Here is a 21,656-nt window from a genome sequence, read left to right on the forward strand (position 1 = left end):
CAAATGCATCCACACTTCCAAGGGTACCATTAGTACTTTTAAGAATGAAAGTGGCTTTGCGAATCATACCTTATGTATCTTAAACTCCTGCACAGCCCGGCCTTCCATCTTGAGCAGCAAACAAATGATGGACGGAATGCGGACAATGCATACATTCTCCCCCAGTCAAAAGATCTGGGTTAAAACGATGGATTTAGGCCCAGATCTCTGTATTGGGGTGAATGTATGACATTGTTCTGCATTCTGTCCATCAAATGTTCTTTTTGCATTCCATCTTGCGCAAGCATACCACTGCCAGAAACATGTCCTTCGATGGTTTGTTTATGCTGTGCCAACGCCCCACCGATCTATAGTGCAGACTTGAAAGAATGTAGTTGAACAAGACTAGTGAGCTGTGCAGCAACTGTAAGGTCATCAACCCCTGAGAAAGAGTGAGTACACATTAGAAGAGTGCATGCAAAGCCCATCCCTGTCTCCTGCATCACAAGGACTGGAGCAAAATCTCACCGAGAGTTCTAGAGCCATCACTTCCATCTTTAAGGGGTAATGTGAGAAGTACTTCGATGAGATAAGTAAGGCTCTGTAACTACAGACATACGTCATTTGTTTTATGCATGTGCAGAAAACTTCACATCCATGCAGTCTGGACGCATGCATATACCTTCAAAAATTGAGGCTTTGATCCTATGTGAAACTTGCCTAGGTTACAAAGAAATTACAATACCGAGTTTGAAAGAAAGGGGAATACTTTGCCAACAAGAGACAACACTAGCTTTAAAAGGACAGACCTTAAACTATTGAATAAAAACACGAAATATGTATTAAAAGTTAGAGAGAATATTGCATTAGCTAGGACAGGCACAATTTGTTTGATTTAAAAACAGAGAGTGGGAGATACAATGAAGTGGCAAGCAAGATAGCTACTAGTCCGTGAGCTTCATATGACCAACTCCATGCGATTTCCTTAGCACCTCCTGTAGGCTAAAATATTGGAACTTCCCCAGCCCGGTGAGTTGCGCTGCATGGAGGGGCATTATATTTCTTCTCTTCTTTGGCCATTCCAGTGCTTTAATGTACTGCCTTCTTTTCCCAGTGGCTCTGCACACCAGTTGCCATTTTGTCTCTATGGTGTGGTTAATTTTTCTTAACTTTGACGGCTTCAGATCATTTTTTCATCACGCCACAGCCCAAAGGTACTTCAACAAATCCCTTTTCTCTTTTATATCCTTAGCAACCTTATTATATTTACTGAATATCACTTGATCATTATTTGTCATATGCGGCAGCCACCATTTTGTTTGTTTGACATGCTGCGTTTTTCAGTTGTTTCTTTCTTTGGGAACATATTTTTAACATCACTCATGTATTGTCGCTAAGCAACTTCAGTATAATATAAAAAATATAACGTTTTTGAAGCCGCAATCCCATCTCAGTCATTACTTGATATTTGGAAAACCAATAACCCTGACTGCTCTGAGTTTTCTCCTATATTCCAATTTCAATAGTTCACTTTCCAGGATTGACTATACCAAAATCTGTTACAGTGTTTATAATCTACTCCTACGAGTGATATCTTTTCATCTGGTCATACATTTGGTTACCTCTTTGGATACTTCTGTTGCTGGGACAAAAGATAACAGGCAATTCATCAATACATCCTATTGGATAATTACTTTATTAACAGATGTAATAAAAGTATTAAAGTTTTATTTCAACAACCTAGCTGATACCTCCAAGGCTAACAAATGAGACACCTTTAAAGCACCTCCAAGTCAGTGAGATCACATGTTGCTCAGGTAAAAGAAAGCACATATCCAAAACACACTTAAAAAAGCCAAAGTCCTGAATACACTTATTTCACCTCAAAATACCATTTTAAGTTTCTCTACCTCATCAAAGCTAAAATGCAATTAAATACAATTGCTGCTAAAGATACCTGCAATGTTCCACTTTTAATATGTATCAAATCCAAATTCTAGTAAAATGCTTGCTAACTTAAAGTTTATTTAAAGCCTTATTGGATAATACTACCTAAAATAGGTAGCATTGTTAATGAGTATGACAACCCTACCACTATGTCAGATGTTGGCACTTCCCCCTCTTTTGAAATATTTTATACACTGCTTTATACAGGTGATGTTAACTATTGAACTCAAAATTCATTTTTGCCTACCATAGTCCAAAGTTTGCATTTCATGACAGTCACTAAGATCACTCTGAAAACAATATATATTTAGTGGAAATTTTACAAGTGGTTAAACCGTTAAAAAGCACTAAGGTTCCTGGTCCGGATAGCATCTCAACTTAACTCCTTTCCTGTTTTATATATTTTACTACGGTCCTAATTTGTTAGATTAATATAACATGCTCTTTCATAGTGCTTGAGTTCGTTTTTTATATGCGCTGATTACTGTAATACCCCCAACAAAATAAACATCTGAAAGACTGTAAACATTATACCCAATTTTGTCAATGATCTAGGACTGCAAAATATATGCAAACATGGCTGCACCTTTAGAATTTGGGACTCAATATCTAATTTAAACTGGCCAAACTAGATTCATTAAGGCTACTTGCCTTTGATAATACACGTTTTTTTCTTATGCCATATCACAGGCAGCTACATTTAAGATGACTATTGCTGCATTATCTTTCTATATGGAAAAAGTATTTGATCAAAATAATTGGCAATATTTGTTTTAAACTCTTCTTTGGTTTGGTTGTGGCCCCTGTTTTATTTCTTTCATGAAATAACTATATGTTTATTGGGAATTGAGTGTCTTTGTAAATAACTCTTTCTTTTCCTACTTTAATTAAGCTGTAGAACTAGGCAGGGTTGTCATTGTTTGCCTTTATTGTTTGCTGGAGGTTTAGAACCCTTTCTTGAATGAGCAAGATGTAATCACTCCTGTATTAATTTTAATGGAATAATTTTGAAGCTAAAAACTTCTGCATATGCTGATGTTATTATGTCATTTATGTCCAATCATTTTACGTTCATTAAATCATTTTTGGATAAAGTTCAACCATATTCACAAATGTCTGGCTGTAAACTGAATTTGAACAAAACAGGGCTTTGAGTGCATTATGTCTGTGTTACATGTTTGAAGGTTCAAAATTTATGAGGAGTTCAGTCAAGATCCAATATCTAGACATAAGATTTTCACCCAATAGCTTCCCTGAATATTACCCTGTATGATCTATTATTATCAAACACCTGATTCAAGAAGCCACATTTTGCTGCTACACAACTAGCAATGTCACAACCATACTACTTGTATTCAGATGCCACCACAAGGATACAGAAAAACAGAGGTCATCAGAAGGATACACTTTAAAAGGTGGTACTACATTAACCATTACCACACCAATATATCCGACATTACTCACTACACCCAAACATTCAACTACATTTCACAAATACAATCAAGATGTTACAATGACAATATGCCTTACCAGATTGCTCCATATCAACCACCTCACACCAAACCATCTAATTTCTCTCAACTCAACCCTCGCGCCCAGCTGCTGCCCAGATAGGTGAGAGTGCTGGGGCTGGGTTGGGGAGGTGGGGTGGGGGGGGGGGGGGGTGGGGGTTCTAAAGACTACAATGAGGGAAAATTAAATAAATAATTAAAATTTCCCTTGTCGTCTGTCAAAGGGTCTGCCCACCGGGTCTCGTAACCTGCACAGACTCAGCTGCCCATGCCCCTTTTTCTCAACATTAAGCAAACTTCCTCAACCACTTTCTTTCAATGCTTCCTCTTCTTCCGTTCCTTGCACTCTGTAGTGACAACACATTAGAGATCCCACAGACAAGAGTTAGGTTGGGAGGTTGAAAATCCCCCTTGTAGTTCAAAGTACCACTCTAGGAACAGCCTACAATCAGTGGAAAGCCAAAAAATGATCACCCGCGCTGAGATCCTTAAATCAGAAATCAACAATTCTAGATTTCAGCCTGTAAATAAAGCAACAGACCCAAATATTGGAGAACACTATTCAATGTAAAACTGTGAACTATTGCCGTGCAAATGTACATTTAATTTAAAAGCGGAGGTGTTTCTAAGCACTGCCATTTCAATCCTAAGTGTGACGCAAAGCATGCCAACCAAATTCGGAAGAACAGTCCAACAGGTTGTTCAAAAGACGCAGGTATTTGTTATGGGTAAAATATATAAAGGATTGTTTGTCGGCAATTGGCCGTTCTGACTTGTTTTATGCTCCCAACCTGATTACAAAACCTGATGTCGTTTCGGTAAAAAACGCCATATTATTGGTAAGATGTACTGACAGAGAAGAGGTTGAGATACAGAAGGATAGTGTTAGGAAACACCCATTACTTAAAACCTGTCCACAAACGGAGCCTTATTTGACATGGCCTATGACTAGTTATGAACGGTTTTTGCTAATAAGGTTCCGCTTCGATCTATATCATCTTCTACTGGCGGTACCAAGTGGGGCTCAACGGGGTGAAGTGTTGCCAGCCTGTGGCTGCGACGGTAAGTCTCCTCAAGACCTGGCACACTTTCTTTTTATTTGCCCTTATTATTCTATCCCACGGAAATTATACCTTAAACCGGGTCTTAAAAAACTGAACTTTTTTCAAATCAAGCCCGCACTTTACTACCTACAACTACTGAATTGTGACTGTACCTTATTTGTCTGTAACTTTTTTAAAAAAGCCATTTGTTTTAGGAAAAGTATGGACGGATAATTATGCTGTGAATGTTTTAGGTGCTTTTTAAACAATATAGTAATTTATGTTTTTTAACCTTATATTGCTCATGCTTATAGTGCCCGCTGTACCTTATAGTGACCGCTGTACCTTCTTTTTCTTGTACTGTATACTGTGTCCTTTACTTGCCACATGAAATGTATTGTCTGGAATGTTTTTAAAATGTGTACTTATGAATTGTACTTTTATGATTGTAAGTTTTACAATCGAATAAAGATTTTTGATTTGATTTGATTTGTTATGGGGTTTTGAGACAAATGTAGGCTTTAATTCACAAAACAAATTCACTAGCACGTCGTATTGCTTCTTGGTAAATAGTCTTCATTTCTAAAAACATTTTCTGCAAAAAATAGCAAAAAATATTAAAGGGGTGACAGATTTGAGTGGTATTCCCGTCAGACAAGGACAAACAGCACCCACAGGCTGTACACAGTCATCACATTACTTTATAGTTGGTACAAGATTTCTGTGCTCTCGGAAAACAGTTAAATTCTAAAGGGCAAATAATGCAGTTTAAGTTTGTGACACACAGCAGCAGTTTATCTGGGTCTTAAGGTGTTGAAAATATCAGAGAAATCCCGAAGGAATGTGATAACAGTGTGGTGTGAATAAGTAATCTCCGCATTTCATCCTGTGACTGTCTAATTAGTTTGCCGTTATGTTTAATTGATGCATGCTCTTTTAGGATTAATATTGCTAGTAAAAAAAACTCTGAGACATGACTTTACATTTAATAATCTGTTATACTGATGGCATGAGATAGTCCATACCGTAAGCTGTGGTTTTTGATATTCGACACTTTTGAGTAATTAGCTTATTTGTAATATAATAAATATTGTGAACAATCCATTTGTAACACTTTACATATTTAACAAAATAAAACTGAATTCGCTAAATATTTGAGAAATAAAATCACAGTAAAAACTCTTACTCCCTAAAGGAGCAGTGGGGGAAAAGTTATAAATAAGAAAAGAGTAAAAAGGAGGGACAAAGAAGTATATTCTTAATAATGAATGATAATCTGATGGATGATGTTTGGGGACAAAAATGGAGTCAGCAATGGCCCCTTCACTCGCAGGCATAGCATTTATTTTCCTTGCCAGTCTACTAGCCAACACAGTGAGTCTACCAGAATTGCAACATAGTGGCCAGGAATGAATACATAAAAAGACAAGAGCCACCTACCCCCCCCACCCTACTGTATAATTTGAGATATGAAAAATACGAACCACCCACACACTTTACAATACAATACCTACAAGATACTTTTGGATAATTTTTGTTTATGAATTTTGGCAACCTGGACTATTAATATGCGACCTGTAAAATACTTCACATTTACATGAGAGAATTATTTAAAGATTGATTAAAACAAACATTGTGTCAGAAAACTAATTAGCACATCATATAAATGAGCCAAAAGAGAAAATATCACCTTCACTTTGAAGCCGGTCAAATACAGGGACAGGAATATAGACAAATGAAGAGCATTTGTTAGCAAAGCTACTGAGGCACAACTAAAGAAGACACGTTATGATGGAAAGCTCTGCGCTGACGTGTGACAGGAGGGTTCACTTAATTACATTCAACACCTCATTACGAATGTTAAATATTAAACATTAACCCCAGCATCAACCGCGTAGGTGTGCCAGATTGTGGACGGGGGGGTTGAGGCATGAGAAGCTGCATCAAACCGAGACTGTGCCTACACGCAATAGCAAGATGCACCCCTGTAACTTGAGAAGGGTCGCCCACTCCGCCTGGAGCTGTCAAATACTTATAGATGTTTGGGGGGGGGGGGGTTATTTTCATTAAAAGTGTAAATCATCTAGTAGGAATTTGCTTTTGGGGCACAACTGCATAACGGATTATGGCATGCGGGAGGAGATCGAGGAACTACCTCTCAAGAAGCAGTCTCAGCACGTATGGCCTAGGCCACAATGTGAATGTACATATAATCCTTTAATGACGCTTCCCACATGCGTATCGTGAGCTCTGAACGGAGTTTAGTAATTGGGTACGGATGGACTATAACGCATTGCTTTGCTGCTTGGGATGATGGAGCACTTATTATACTAATAAACAGATTTACAAAATATTAAACTTTAGAGACAGCCTTACAGTGCTCCAAAGCGAATGGCCTTGTATCTTAAGAGACCACATACAATTAGCTTCAGTAAATGGTCAGGATGTAGAGAAGTGCCTGCGTGACTGGTCTTATCACACCTCACCCAAACTGGTAACTGGGGAGTCCCCTTTTGTTTCACTTAAAGGTAGATAACCCTGCACTAAACGAATCCCAACTGGTTTGGAGGGGGTGAACGGGGTGTTTGTAGGTCAAAACAAAACTCAAAAGAAAATATACCAACATCACCTGAAGGACAAAGGTTTGTATGATAATAGCCATGGAGCACAAGATCACAATTTGAAGATTTGTGATTGGGTGCAAGAAAGAAGAACCACCAAAGACCATTCCAATCAGAACAAAGTTTATCCACCGCAACAAATAACAAATGTCTATTGCAATGTAGTGAGATTGAGTAATGGTCAAGTTTAGAGCACAGATAAACTAGCTAAAATACAAGCCTAATTAAGAAGTTATGTATAACTTATGAGTTGTATCCGACATGTATTATCAAGTGGTATATCTTGTACTATGGCTTTTCATGTAACCTTAGTCCGCAACTACCTATCTTTTCAATTGCTCTGTATTTTCACTCTTTTGTGAATAGGGAGGTTGATGTGTAATAATGTTAAGTCTATAATATTAGTAGGTATAAATAGCTATATATTATCCATGCATCCTTCCCCTCCCATTTGGAATGTTCATTCTCCCCCATGTTCCTGTATGATAGAATCCCCCTTTGGAAAAAGGGTTTGAACGTTTATCATTCTCCCCCATGTTCCTGTATGATAGAATCCCCCTTTGGAAAAAGGCTTAGAACGTTTATGTTCTGTGAGATTACGGTTTGAGGCAAGCTGGTGACTGTTAATAAAGAGGACTCTGTTACATTCTCGTGTTTCTTCCATTTCTTTGAATTGCAATACCCACGTCAATACTTCACTTTTGCTCTTAGAAACCAGCAACCTTTCCAATTTCATGGTAAATGTCTTTGCCGTGGACCTTGCACAGCACTTTCCAGCCCATCAGCTCAGTTTGTGCTCTATAAATAGCACATACATACACCAGACCACATTCATTTACAGCTTTCTGTTTGTAGTTAAGTCTTACTCCAGACAAGGCGGATTATTAATTAAATTCCAGGAGCAATGCATGCATACCCACGGAAAATAGTTGGTGAAGACGCTTTGTAAACCAGCAGATTTTATTCCTGGAATTTCACGGGCAAATTACACCAATGTTCGGCATAAGATGCAACTAATTAAAGAAAATGTTTTATGAATCAGGCCTATTGGCGTTATTTTTTTAAGATTATCCCTTATCCGCGATTACTAAGCATAATGTAGTTGGCACCAGAATTGTGGTAAACAAAGCCAATTAAGCAGCATCTGTGTCTTGTATACCATCATGAAAGTAAGCAGTGCTAAACAGTAACTAATTGCGATTCAAGGTTTCCTTTGCGTCAACTAGGAAAACTGCTGAGGTTTACTCATTCTAGTTCATTCAAATAAAGATCAACTAGCATTTGTGGTTAATACCTCAAACTTGGAAAAATATAAATTTAAATTGCATTTTACAGAAAGAGGTGAAGTGCTCCTGGAATCCAATAAGACCAGGGAATGGAATGGAGGCAGCGCTAGAGACTGAAAAGCCCCAACGAATCTTCGTTCTCCTACTAGCCTAGGAAAATTACTCTTATTTTGAGTAAATGTACACTCTTGTGATGGAGTACAACCCATAAACTGGGAATATGGAAGAAGGAATGGGCAAATATCAAATAGAGCAGGACTATTAATACCAATAATAATAAGGATTTATATGGCAACTCAGAGTGTGTCCCGGTGCACGACGACCAGAAAAAACTGGGCATTGAACTTTTGGTACAGAAAGGACAATAATTTAACAATCACTTCAAGTTATCCGGCAAGGTCCAAAAACTAAATATTTAGTTTGTTGCCAGGAAAAGAAGGAACGACGAAGACAGAGCTGAAAGTTAAGTGGTTATGTTTGGTTGCTTTATTTTTCGACTCCCCTCCCCTGCACCGCCACCCATGTTCCCTGACAGCCGCCACTGCATTTATGTCTGATTTCGGACTCTCAATGAATAAAAACTAAATATCATGCTATGGTTTGCAGACAACCACGCAGCAGGCTAACTCCTTTCCATATCGGTGGTACTGCACTTAAATGTGTCCCAACATTCTCATATATTGGATTCTAATGTGACAGCAGGAACACTTGGATGCACTTGTAAGGTGTTGGGGGTCACACAGTTTGAGCAACCATTAGCGTCTCTATTCAAATTTGCCTCTAAGCTGGGGTCCATACCCTCAGACACAGAGATTAATATATTCAAAGCCAGACACGTAGCAATTGCCACCCATGGTGCTGGGGTACGGGGGAGCACACTGATTGTTTAACATTGCAGATCAGTGAAAACAAAATTTGCGCAGGCTTCAGTCCCTCCCCTGTAGCATTCCCTCTATTATAATGCATTAGGAATTAGGACTGCAATATTAGGGAGATGTGGTAAGGATAGCACCTATCCTGATCTGGCGGTCAGTCTGGTCTAGGCCAGAAGCAGCATTGACACAAACAGTGATTTACAGACTGCTTAAATCTGTCAGGAGCACATAAGATTAAATGGCTAATGTATGTAAAAAATGAACTGCGAGCAATAGATAGAGTACAACTATTCACACATCTGACGTGTGTTGACCGCCGGATCAGACCACTGGTAAAAAAATGAACTTTTACAACAGAAAGCTGAAAAGAGATGTGAATGCAAACAGAGGAAGGAGGTGGTGATAGCATATTTCCTTTTTGTACTACACCCCCTATTGAGCCATATCTGCTAAAGGTGCCACGCTACCAGGGATTCTTTCTACTAAGGCTCAGACTTGGTCTGGCCCATTTCTTTGTGACCTACCCTTCTAAAGTGATCACTGCGAAAGATCTGGTATCGTGCCCATACAATCCAGTGACGCCTCCATCTCAACTGCACATGTTCTTCACTAATCAGCTGTATAAAGAACAAAGAATTCTGATACTAAAGCCCCTCATGAAGATTTCAAACATCAGGAAGTGCAAAGAGGCTCTTTAGTATCGACAATTGCTTCAGAATGATCAAGTATGTGTATCTGTATACAGATTTATTTCTGCTGCTGTCAAACAAAGGAGAATAGTCGGGAAATAATGATGTTTTAATTGATGCATTTCTTTTAAACTGGATTGGGAGCAAATGCATTAACAGTTGTATTGTATGTTTTAAACATTGTTATGTACAAAAGCACTTTATCTGGAATTCATTCAGAACTATATCGCGAATCAATATATGCATTGTATGATTGCCATTGCCTATTTATAGATACACTTTTACAAGTCTTTAATATATATATATATATATATATATATATATATATATATATATATATATATATATATATATATATATATTTATATATATTAAACCCCCGAAACGCGTCATGCCCATGGTCTGAACAGAAAATAAAGGTGGATGTTCCACGAGCCTCGTGTGCTGCCTAAGTTTCTTTCTGCTGGAGGAGACGTCTTGGGTAAAATTCAGCGTGTTGCCAGTGTTCAGCATTCGTGCTCAACCGCACGCAAGGCGTGCACCCCCCGCAAGTGTTCTATGGGGGTCGCAAAAAGGAAGACCCTCGAACTACCCCGTACCAAGCCTGTTTTGGACAATGCTGTAAATACAGTCCATACCTGTATGGAGCTACGCCCCTACTTTATTGGCGTTTCCTTTTCCAGGACAGTCTGAAGTGCGAGGAAGGGGGAGAGGCATGTGGAAGTCATCACCTGAGCCCAGAACAACTGCCACAGTTCCCGCCAGACGACATGGCACACCGGCTGCTGACCTAGCAAGAAAATTGAGCCGGTAATTGGTATCACCGCCGGCATGCATACACTGCTGCATGCTGGGAAATGCAGTTACTACCAAGGCAGATGTGACTCCATGCCGTGTTTGTCAGGCAACCCACACTACTTCAGAAGGTGGGATGGACAATTGAAATAACTTTGTGGAACTGTAAGCAACAGAGACAACTCGACCAGGGGGGCATTTGATAAAGGAAAAAACCCCGAAACGCGTCATGCCCATGGTCTGAACAGAAAATAAAGGTGGATGTTCCACGAGCCTCGTGTGCTGCCTAAGTTTCTTTCTGCTGGAGGAGACGTCTTGGGAGATATATATATATATATATATATATATATATATATATATATATGCTTTTAAGGTTTGTTTTATACCGAATAAAGTCTTTTAAACTTGACTAATAAATATGCACTTTCAGTTAGATTTGCCGTCGTTTTTTCTTTTACAAATTGGGATTCATGATTTCACTTTCTTCTGGTTAACATTTTTAATATGTTATGGCACACGGTATACATTTCATCTTTTACGAAACCTCCAGCAGTCTACAAAATAGACCCAAAATAATAACAAATAATGAGACAGAACAGAAACCAAAGCGCAATGACACCACGTGATTGAGGACCATCAATACACGAGACATCAGTGTGCAGCAATTCGCTAGTCCAGTCCTCCCATTTTCAATTTATGATGTGGCCAGTCCAAGAAACAGAAAGCATAGAACATAGAAAAACTAGGCACCATATCTATTTAGAGACAGAAATTAATAAGAGAAGTGCTTCTCAAACATACCAAACCAAGTACTCACCTCAGAAACGGAGTCCTTTTTCTGGCAAGACCATCGTGCTGTGATAGAGAAAATCAAAAGAACAAAATAAGAGTGGGTAATACAAGGTCTTACACAGCACAGCTCAGTTTCAATAAATATTAAGATTGCAACTAAATTTCAGTCTATTATACAGCTGCTAATAAAACAAATGTTATAATGCTTGTGAATGACATCCAAAGTTGCATATTGATTTTGGCCATAGTAGAGTCTTGAGATGAGATTCTATAGGAATGAGCACTGGTTATAACGGACATAGCATTGTTACATGGACGGGTTGTAATAAAGTATCAATCCCTGGTAGCATTATCCTGTAAAGCAGTGCAGCAAAGTGTGTAAATAAAAACAGGGGAAAGCACGCAGGTTGTATAGTCAGTATCACGTTGTAAGATATCTTCAAACAATAAAAGGCAGAGGTTTTTGAATTATGAAAAAAATGAGAATGTTATTCAGTTTGTAAAAAATAATGCATACCATGTAGACATTTTTAAATACATCCACGGCCTAACCCTAATGTATTTACAAGAATATAATAATGAAGCAGGCATGATTCATTAACCCTGCCCACAAATATATAGCAGATGTAGGTTTATCTGTGGATTAGAAGAAAAACGGCAACTAAAAATTAATACCAATTTATTTATATATTTTAGGTACGTTAGACCAGTTAGATTTTTATTATATAAAAAATCCTTAATTGTCTTTAAAACACTCAACATACTCATTGCATCAACACCTTTACTCACACGATTCTAGGACTTTATAAAAGAAGATCTTTTATGGAATTATAAAACTGTACGGATATGCACGTCACAGACCGTAACTGGCAATGTTTACTTATTCAAAAATAAGGGAGAACCCGGTAAACCATTGGCATCTGGGTAAATAAGGTCACATGTAAAAAACAAATGATGCCATGGACACCAATAACGCACTTTTAGTACTAGGTGGGATAGCTCAATTATCCCATCCTATGACAAATATATTATCTAGAACAACATAAATTCTTGTATTTGTTTTTTGTAAGGCTTCCCACCTCCGCACAGAACGCACAGTGTATTATTTTACTTATTTACTTATTCAGTTTAATTGAAAAAGAATTGAATTTAGGCTAATATATTTTTTTATGCCCTTTTTCTACGTGTAAACGAACAAACACATATATATATACACATCACTTTTTACATACATATATACAAACTGTTATACATACATTGATCTATTGACATTTCTTTTTCAACCGTTGTAGCCCAATTTCTTTCTAAAGGATGCTTACTACATGTTAAAACTCAGCATTCCTTCTCGAGTAAGATCAACCAGACTTAAAGACAAGGGGTATAACAAGTATATATCTTTTTTAGACCTGTCTTAAGTCCTTTGCCCCTTGCCAACAAAACTTTATTTTCTTTACAACTTAAAATACTTTGGCTGGTGTCTTCTTTGAACACAATGTCGACGCGTTTCAGCCCTCACAATATGGGCCTCATCAGGACTCGGGCTAACAAGATATTTCGTCGTTATCTTGGCCTTCAATTATATATGTGTCCTTGTAGACGCTCTTATTCCGACAGGGGAAACTATTCTTTGCATATCAGTCACTATGCATTACTCCGATGCTGCTTCTCTTATTTTTAGTGGGGGGGCCCTCGTGTAATATGGTTCCCTTACATCAGTACCACAGCTTTTATTCACGACGTATCTTAGTCACGTCCGAAGCCTCTAGTTATTCAATGGGCATACCGTCTAACGAACAGACGCCGGCGTATCCATCCTTAAAGCCGTGTCCTGGCTTTTCCCCTCTGCGTACTTTTTAATATTCAGAGAGTTCCGTAGTGTGTACATCTCTCCACAAACTTGAACCAACTCCTACTGCCGATCACGTAACTGGCAATGTGGCATCTTTTCAATCACAAAAAGAAGTTATTTATTACTTCTGTATAGTGATTCTCCTTGTGGTAATTTTGGCATGCTACCATAGGTGACTGAAAAGGTTACATCCGATTCAAAAGCTTACATGATATGAGGAAATATCCCCTAACCCTTAATATTCAATTGCTGCCTATGGATCGGAGTCAAAAAGCCAAACTGATCAGTTTAGTTTATTAGAAGTTTGCTAGTCCACATTCCATTTGGGTCTGCCCTAAATTATGGTTTTAATTCATTCCAGTGTCTAATGATCTATATTTCGAATGTACATTCACCTTTTTGAATTTGAAATATTGTTGTACAATCAAAAATTTGCAAGTTTGATTCCAGGACTCTGGGTGTGATGAAGTGAGCTGCAAATTGCTAGCGATAACTCAGGTCCTTGCACCAGTATGCTTTGTGTATGGTGAATAGAATCTATATCTTTAACCAACAGGAGCCCATTGAGAACTATCATGGCAGCTTCGAATTGCCAGAGACTGAAGTATAGTTTGCTGTTTGATATCTAATTGTAAGAAATTATATTATTCGAGGGGTGTGAGAGCCTCACTGATAATATGCTACGAAAACAAATATGGCTGGGTCCAAACTGGATTGGCATGATGAGCAAAAAAACAATGGATTTAGGTCCAGATCTCTGTACTGGGGTGAATGTATGACATTGTTCTGCATTCTGTCCATCAATTGTTCTTTTTGCATTTGTCACCACGAGTGGGACGGGTATGCCCAGATGTCCGTCCTGTGCTCTCCATGCCACTGGAGTCAAGCTATCCTGGCTGATAAGGGCTGAAAGCCCGAAACCGGTCCTAGGATGCTTGTTTCCAGTCCGGGGTGGACCTGGCCTGGCAGTTCGGGCTGGACTGTTCCCTTTGGGTGCAGGGTCAAGAATGATTTGCATATGGCTGGTTCCAAACTGGAATGGCATGTTGAGCAAAAAACGATGGATTTAGGACAGATCTCTGTACTGGGCTGAATGTATGACATTGTTCTGCATTCTGTTCATCAATTGTTCTTTTTACATTTGTCACTCAGATAATAGACAATTCTTCTCGGGGTGAACCACTAAAGTCCCTAAATACATCTGTGTTTAACCCTCTAGCATCTTAGCACAAAAGCAGTCAGACTTAAGTAAAAACACAATTTAAGAAACGTCTCAAATCAATTTCGAAAAAAGGATTCAATTGTAATAAATAAATTGGCACTACAATGACAAAAATCGGGGGCGTGGCCAAGAGCATGGCCGGCTAGTAGCATCTGCCGGAGCTCCGTTAGGCCATTAGAAATCCTGAGGAAGATCCTGACCCTCGCAGTGCCTATACTGCTCCAAATAGGTACAGAGGCTCCCGACACGAAGTGGCGAAACCGGTTGGACTGAGAGGAGGCAACCCGACTAGCATACAGGGCAATGAGCAAAAAGGCCGCGGTCACGGGCCGCTCTCAAACAAAATGGCGAAACGATGAGAATGCACCGTTGCGGCGGAAAGCTGCAACTGCTGCCGGGCAAGTGTAGATCCAATAAGGGAAGCCGTACCAGCCACTGAAGCAGCCGCTCTCCTCCCTCTTGGTGAAGAAGAGAGGAGAACCCTGCACGGTAATGTGGGAGGAGGGAGACAACGACAAATGGCCGAAGAGGAGCTCAGACTACGCACTCTGGCTGAGTGCAACCGGAGGATGCCAGAGGCACAAATCACTGGAGGAGCGCGAGTTACTGCGCCCAACAACATACTATCCCTCCCCTTCCTCCACCGCATGTGACCAGAAAGGGGTAGATACGGCCAGTGGCATCCTGGAAGGACCCAGAGGTGCCAACCAGTGTAAGGCAGAGATCACGCAAGAGACTCCTGAGCCCCAGAGGGTGAGTGTAGACGCCAAATTGGGGAATCTACGAGCGCGGACACAGACCCACATTTCTTCCACTATGGAGGGGGGAGTGAAAACACAGTTCAATCCCATAAAGCAGCGGGACTGCTAAGACATACCTCATGCCTCCCCCTCTCCCTCTGGATAGGCCCCCAAGCCCGCTGGAAGATAATCACCCCCGACTAAATAATCAAGCGAGTGACACTGAATGGCACAGGGTGAATGAGACGCCCAAATTTGGCCGCCATTTAACGAGGGCAACTGCAATGAGCCCGGGAAACCAAAAAAGGCATCCATGAAGCTTATATTCCCCCACTGGTCGGATAAATAAAGCAGTAAACTGAAGACAGATACCCAAGCGGAACCATACCACAGTGATCGCTCCTTTGGTGGAATACGTGCTCGAGTGATCGCGCTCCGGTGCCTTACGCCGGTGTCTCTAAAGACAATCCCTTGCTATAAAAGAAATGGGGAATGATGGATAGATATTAGCCAGAGGAGGTTGGAGGCATTAACAAGAGCATGGTCACGTGTAGACTGAAGTCTCATCAACTACAACTACTGCTTTATAGTAAAGCAAAGAGTGGCCGTAGAAAGTAGTCTTAACAATCCACCAAACAGACAGGTTGCACAATGGCAAAAGATACATACTCCAAAACCTCTAAACAAGGTAAAATGGATAAATATATGAAAATACAGCCTTCAACATCTGAGCTAGAGGGTGAACACCAAGAACCACAAAATAACGCCACGCTCCTGCAGCCGATTCAGGCTTCCAGAGAAGCCATCGAAGGAAAAATGGCAGAAATACGCTCGGAAGTGACCCTATTACATAAGGATATGCGCAATGTTTCTGACAGTGTGATCCAGGCTGAGACATGTATTTCAGGAATAGAAGACTCGTCGTACGGACTAAAGTCAGATGTAGCCAACCTGAAAGCGGCCATGAAAGAGAGGACATGGAAGGTGTACGATGCGGAAAACAGGGCAAGGAAAAGTAACCTACATTTTATAGGATTTTCAGAGGGATCGGAGGGTCGAGACCCAGAGAATTTCCTGCTGACCTGGCTTAGAGACTCTCTTCCTGCTGCAAGATTCTCGCCCTGTTTCGTAATTGAGAGGGCCCACAGAATGCCGGCTGTGAGACCGCCACCCATGGCCGCCCTACCCAGAGATAGAGCGATTTTCTAAAATTTCCCTGACAGACACCTGATCCTGAGAGAGTCTTGACAGATGGGAGAAGTCAAATATGAAAACACAAAATTAATGATTTTCCCTGATAACTCACGAGATCTGCAGAAAATGCGACGCACATTTGCCTCTCTGATGGCGAAACTACGCGCTATGCAATTTCAATATAGGTTACTTTTTCCTAAGTGAAAGGTTCCTTTTCAAGGCAAGTCTTACTTATTCAAGACACCAGGAATGAGATGAACAGCATGAGACCAATGCGCACAGAGACTCCAAATAGGTTAGACCCTTCAATTCAAAGAGGGAAAAGGAGAAAATGACTGGTTGGACCGTGCAAAATTCGTGAAGCGGCACCTCGTAAGGGGACCCCACGAACACAGGAAAGGTGCAAATTTGTGACTCAGACAGAGATTCGACCCAATCTAAAACAAGCAGATGAAGCCCTGGACATCAAGATAACCCTCGCATGAAGCGTTGGATAAAGACTACCTGGTGGATACAGACCGTGACCACCCACTCCTATGGGAAATCACCTGTTTGGAGAGACTAGATGTAGCAACTGAAAACATAGCGGCTCTCAAACAGCGGTCAGAGAAAGCTGGCGGCAAAGGCTGAAATAGGGGCATAACCACGAGAAGAGATCCAATAAGTGGCAGGGACCCCCCCCCCCTACACAGACATTAATACACCAAGTTCCTTGGGGGGAGTAGACTACATGCAGTTAATATCCTTTTTTTATACTTTCTTGTGATACTTCAGTAGTTGGGGGTGAGGGTGGGGAAACAGACCTCTCAAACTATACCGGTGACAAGTTGTCATGTTGACAGTTCAGAAGAGGGGTACGGGAAGGAGGGGAGAGTGGGGTGAGGGGGGCTTAGGTTTTGGGGACTAGTAAGTTGGAACAGTTTGCCTATTAAGGGCTGTGTTTTTCTTTTTTATTCTTTTTCCAGTCCGCAGCGGGAGCTCAGAGATATGCTCAGAGAAATTGGGCATGAGACAGGGAAAGATGCACCCCCTCCAGCAAGGGACGTAGGAAGACTCATGCAAGATAGGCGTGGGGTGATCACAGCATTGACCTAGAATGTCAATGGACTGGGGAATAAGATTATGAGAGGGTTAGTAGCGAAATATCTCAAGAGTCTTAAACCTGATATAGTCTTCCTGCAGGAAATGCACCTAATGGGCACACACTGCACTTTCCTGGGTAGAGGAACATGCGCTACAACTAGCGCATTCAGGCTTCTCTTCGGGTGCCATAGGGGTGGGAATACTGATCAAAAAAACACTTCCATTCCACACCTCGCGGACCTGGACTGACATTAGATGCTATGGCTAAAATACTTTTGGAATCCGGCCCCTCCAAGCACATAATAGGAGGGGACTTTAATGACATGAGTGACCCTAGACTAGACAGCACAAGTGTGATAACAGGGACTCGTGAACCCACTCATTTGGCAGAGTTAGCAAACCTATTGGGGCTGACAGACCTTTGGCGTCGCCAATATCCGCTCACCCGTGGCTACTCTTATTTCTCTGGGGTGCACGGGATCTTTTCAAGGCTTGATTATTTATTCGCGCCGGCGGGGGAGATAAAAAATATAAGAAAGGTGGAATATCTCGTAAGGAGAATCTCTGAGGTGGAGGGTAGGTGACATGGACAATGCTCAGAATGGCGCCTCAATAACTGGGAACTGAAAGATAAAACGCTTAAAGAAGCAATAATGGAGGAAGCTGAGCTCTACTTTAAAGAGAACAAGGGCACAGTTCCCTCTGCAACAACCTTATGCGAGGCCTATAAGGCAGTAGTCTGAGGCAAAATCCAGGATGCCATCGCGAGGAACAGGCATGAGGAACTGCAACAAATAGAAACGCTAGAGAGGAAACTGACGCACCTAGAGAAAGAGATAGACTCGGAGATGATGAAATCCGGTTACGTTAAATAACGCTTACCAGGGGGGAACTCAGAGTGTTGAAGAAAAGAGAGGTCCAGACTCAAATACAAGCCATACACCATCGGCTCTATGAGTTGCGAGACAGGGCATGGAAGTTACTGGCCTGGCTGGGTAAGATGGAAAAGGTGACTTGGTGGGTGAACATGCTACAAGAGAACGGAGATTAACATACCACACCACATAACCTAGTGGAAGCATTTGGCCATTATTATGCAAGTGTATACGATGCCAGACCCATAACTACTGAGTCGCAAATAGCTGCCTACCTAGGCCAAATAGATATTCCACCCATAACCCAAGAAGATAGAGAAGCTTTAGATGAAGATATTACTCTAGAAGAAGTCCAAGATGCTATTTCTAGAGAAAAAGCAGGTAAAACCCCTGGTTCCAATGGCCTAAGGGCGGAATTCTCTAAACAAAACTCTAACAGGTTAGGCCCACACCTCTTAAATCTGTTTAATGCAGTCAGTAGTGATGGAGAACTCCCCGTTGACCTCCGCAGTGCCAATATAGTGGTAGTACATAAGCAAGGGAAACCACCTAGAAGTGTGGGCCATACCGACCAATTTTGTTGTTAAATGTCAAAACCAAGATACTGGCCTCCATTTTAGCAAAACGCTTACTTACAGTAATAACGTCTCATTCACCACGACCAATCGGGTTTTATGCCTAAGCGAGCCATGCGCTTTAATCTCCATCGTCTGGCCACTTGGCTAGAAAGGGTGAAAACTAGAACCACCCCCCATTGGCTTCTTTCCCTAGATGCAGAAAAGGCCTTCGACACAGTCCATTGGCCCTCTACGAGACAAGTGTTACAGAGGCTTGGTTTCGGACAAAATTTAATAAAGTGGGTTGACCTGCTTTACTGTGGTCTGATAACCAAAGTCAGAGTCAATGAAACATTATCTGCTGCTTTCCAAATAAAATGAGGGACCAGGCAGGGTTGCCCCTGTCCCCGCTACTTTTTGCCTTGGTGCTAGAACTGCTGGCATGTGTAATGAGAGCTCATCCAGAGATAAGTGGTTTTTGTGATAAAGATGTGTGTCCGAGAGATGAACGAATATCTCTGTATGCAGAGGACATCCTGCTCTACATAACTAATCCGAATGAGACCCTTCCATCAATGCTACGCCTGTTCAAAGAATATGGTGATTATTCAGGGTATAGAATTAATTGAGACAAATTAAGCCTATACCCGGCGGGAGGAAACCTTGATACATGCATGTTACCAGAATATTTGGGCATCCCCAAAGAGGGATTTAAATACTTAGGACTCTTCATATTCACCAATGACACAGAGTGCTTGCAGAATAATAGTAGGCGGATAGTAATGGAATTCCGAGAGGATGTGGTGCAATGGCGACGTCTGCCTCTAACACTACTTGGCAGAGCAGCCATGTATAAAATGATTACCCTCCCCAGACTCCTCTACATCCTACAGAACACATATCATAAAATCCCGAGAGCAATTTTTGCTATGATCAATGAGGAATTTTGCACACTTCTGTGGGACGGAGGTCATCCGAGAGTGGCACTCCAGATGCTGTAACGCAGTCAGTACAATGGAGGAATCACATTACCAGATATGCAGGCCTACTATAAAGCAGCGCAACTCGCTGTAATTGATGAGTGGTGCCACATAGGGTGCCACCCCCCAATGTATGCCCTAGAAAGATTACAGTCCCAGAAACGCACATATTTGCACTACATCTATGGAGGTCCAGGCTGCAAGGGGCTGGTACCCGCTACACAAAGGATGATAGAGGCATGGAAGGGGGCCGGGAAGCAGATTGGATGGCACAACAAGGTAACGAGGGCGACGCCGCTCTGGGAAGGTAAGAGACTACCTGAAGTGGCCAAGCTTCGCGGATTACAGAAATTGGATATGGTGGGACTTACTAATGTGGGGGATTTCTTGCTGAAAGGCGACTGTTAGAAACGGGACCCTGGCCGGCCAAGACTCGCGTCGAGGTCAGTCAGGGATCACCATTTCTAAGGTCAGGGCTAGGGAGTCACACACCAAGATAACCCCCGCTCACCCTCTAGGTAACGTGGCGCGAGCAGCAAGGCTAATCTCGGAGGCGATGTGTAAAGCGTTTGCGCGCGCACCCCAGCGACAACAACCAAAGGCCCACCACAAAGGAAACTCCACACAAGGTTATATCAAAAATAGCCTTTGTATTATAATAATAAAAACACATTAGATAACACACACACTTTACAATGTGCCAACAGGCACGGGCAAGATTTACAAGGGATTATGTACAGGACAGGGCCACCTGGACCACTGTCAGGGGTATGCACTTGTTAGAAATAATACTTGTAGGTATAACACTTTAGCACATAAACATACAATGACTGTAACACAGAAATAGTAAATGTAGCATACAACCAGTAACTACTGGTAAAGAGAAAATACCTCCTACGCCACCCTAGTCTCTGTAGGGAAATCACGCAGGGAGCTAGGACCTATGGAAGGAAAACCTATCACCTACTACGCCACCCTAGTCTCTGTAGGGAAATCACGCAGGGAGCTAGGACCTTATCATCAGGACCTATGGAAGGAAAACCTATCACCTCCTACGCCACCCTAGTCTCTGTAGGGAAATCACGCAGGGGGAAGGAAACCTAAAATAATCACCTAGGCAAGTAACATTTAGCAAAGGCAATCAAACATCAACATTCCTCTAAGCAGGTTACTTTTAGCAAAGGGGAATAAAAGAACAAGGCATTACCTAAGCAGGTCACTTTTAGCAAAGGTAATGACACAACCAATCCTCTAAGCAGGTCACTTTTAGCAAAGGTAATAATAAACAAGAATTGCACATGTAACATTAAAACACATTCAGAGGTGCAGGTTAGAACTTTTGCGCAAGAATCATATAGCAAAGAAATCACAATGCGCAGGGTGCATGTAGCACAACACTCAAAATGTCCCTCAGGCCAACTGGCCTCGAAAGGGGCGGAATGCCCTGAGTCTCAGTGTCAGGGAGGTCTGCGCAGGCAGCACAGACACAAAAGCCTAAACGTAGCAACTGTCCACTAAGTGCTGGACAGTTGTAAATAGGCACTGGGCAAACGTTGGAGCCAGGAGGGCTCAAGAACAAGTGGGCAAGGAGCCTCTCAGGGGCTCGCAAAGCAAATGC

The 21,656-nt window shown here is 41.4% G+C and overlaps 1 protein-coding gene across 1 annotated transcript in view; it reads right to left on the reverse strand.

Annotated features, from left to right (window-relative positions):
- SYTL4 (synaptotagmin like 4) overlaps positions 1-21,656 on the reverse strand; it is a 964,177-nt gene that overhangs the window by 791,417 nt on the left and 151,104 nt on the right. Inside the window, exon 2 of the mRNA XM_078688458.1 lies at positions 11,564-11,601. The gene's annotated coding sequence lies outside the window, so the exon portion shown is untranslated. The remainder of the gene's footprint in view (positions 1-11,563; positions 11,602-21,656) is intronic.

Source organism: Lissotriton helveticus, chromosome 4_1, assembly GCF_964261635.1.
Source record: "Lissotriton helveticus chromosome 4_1, aLisHel1.1, whole genome shotgun sequence".
Lineage (NCBI taxonomy): Eukaryota > Metazoa > Chordata > Amphibia > Caudata > Salamandridae > Lissotriton > Lissotriton helveticus.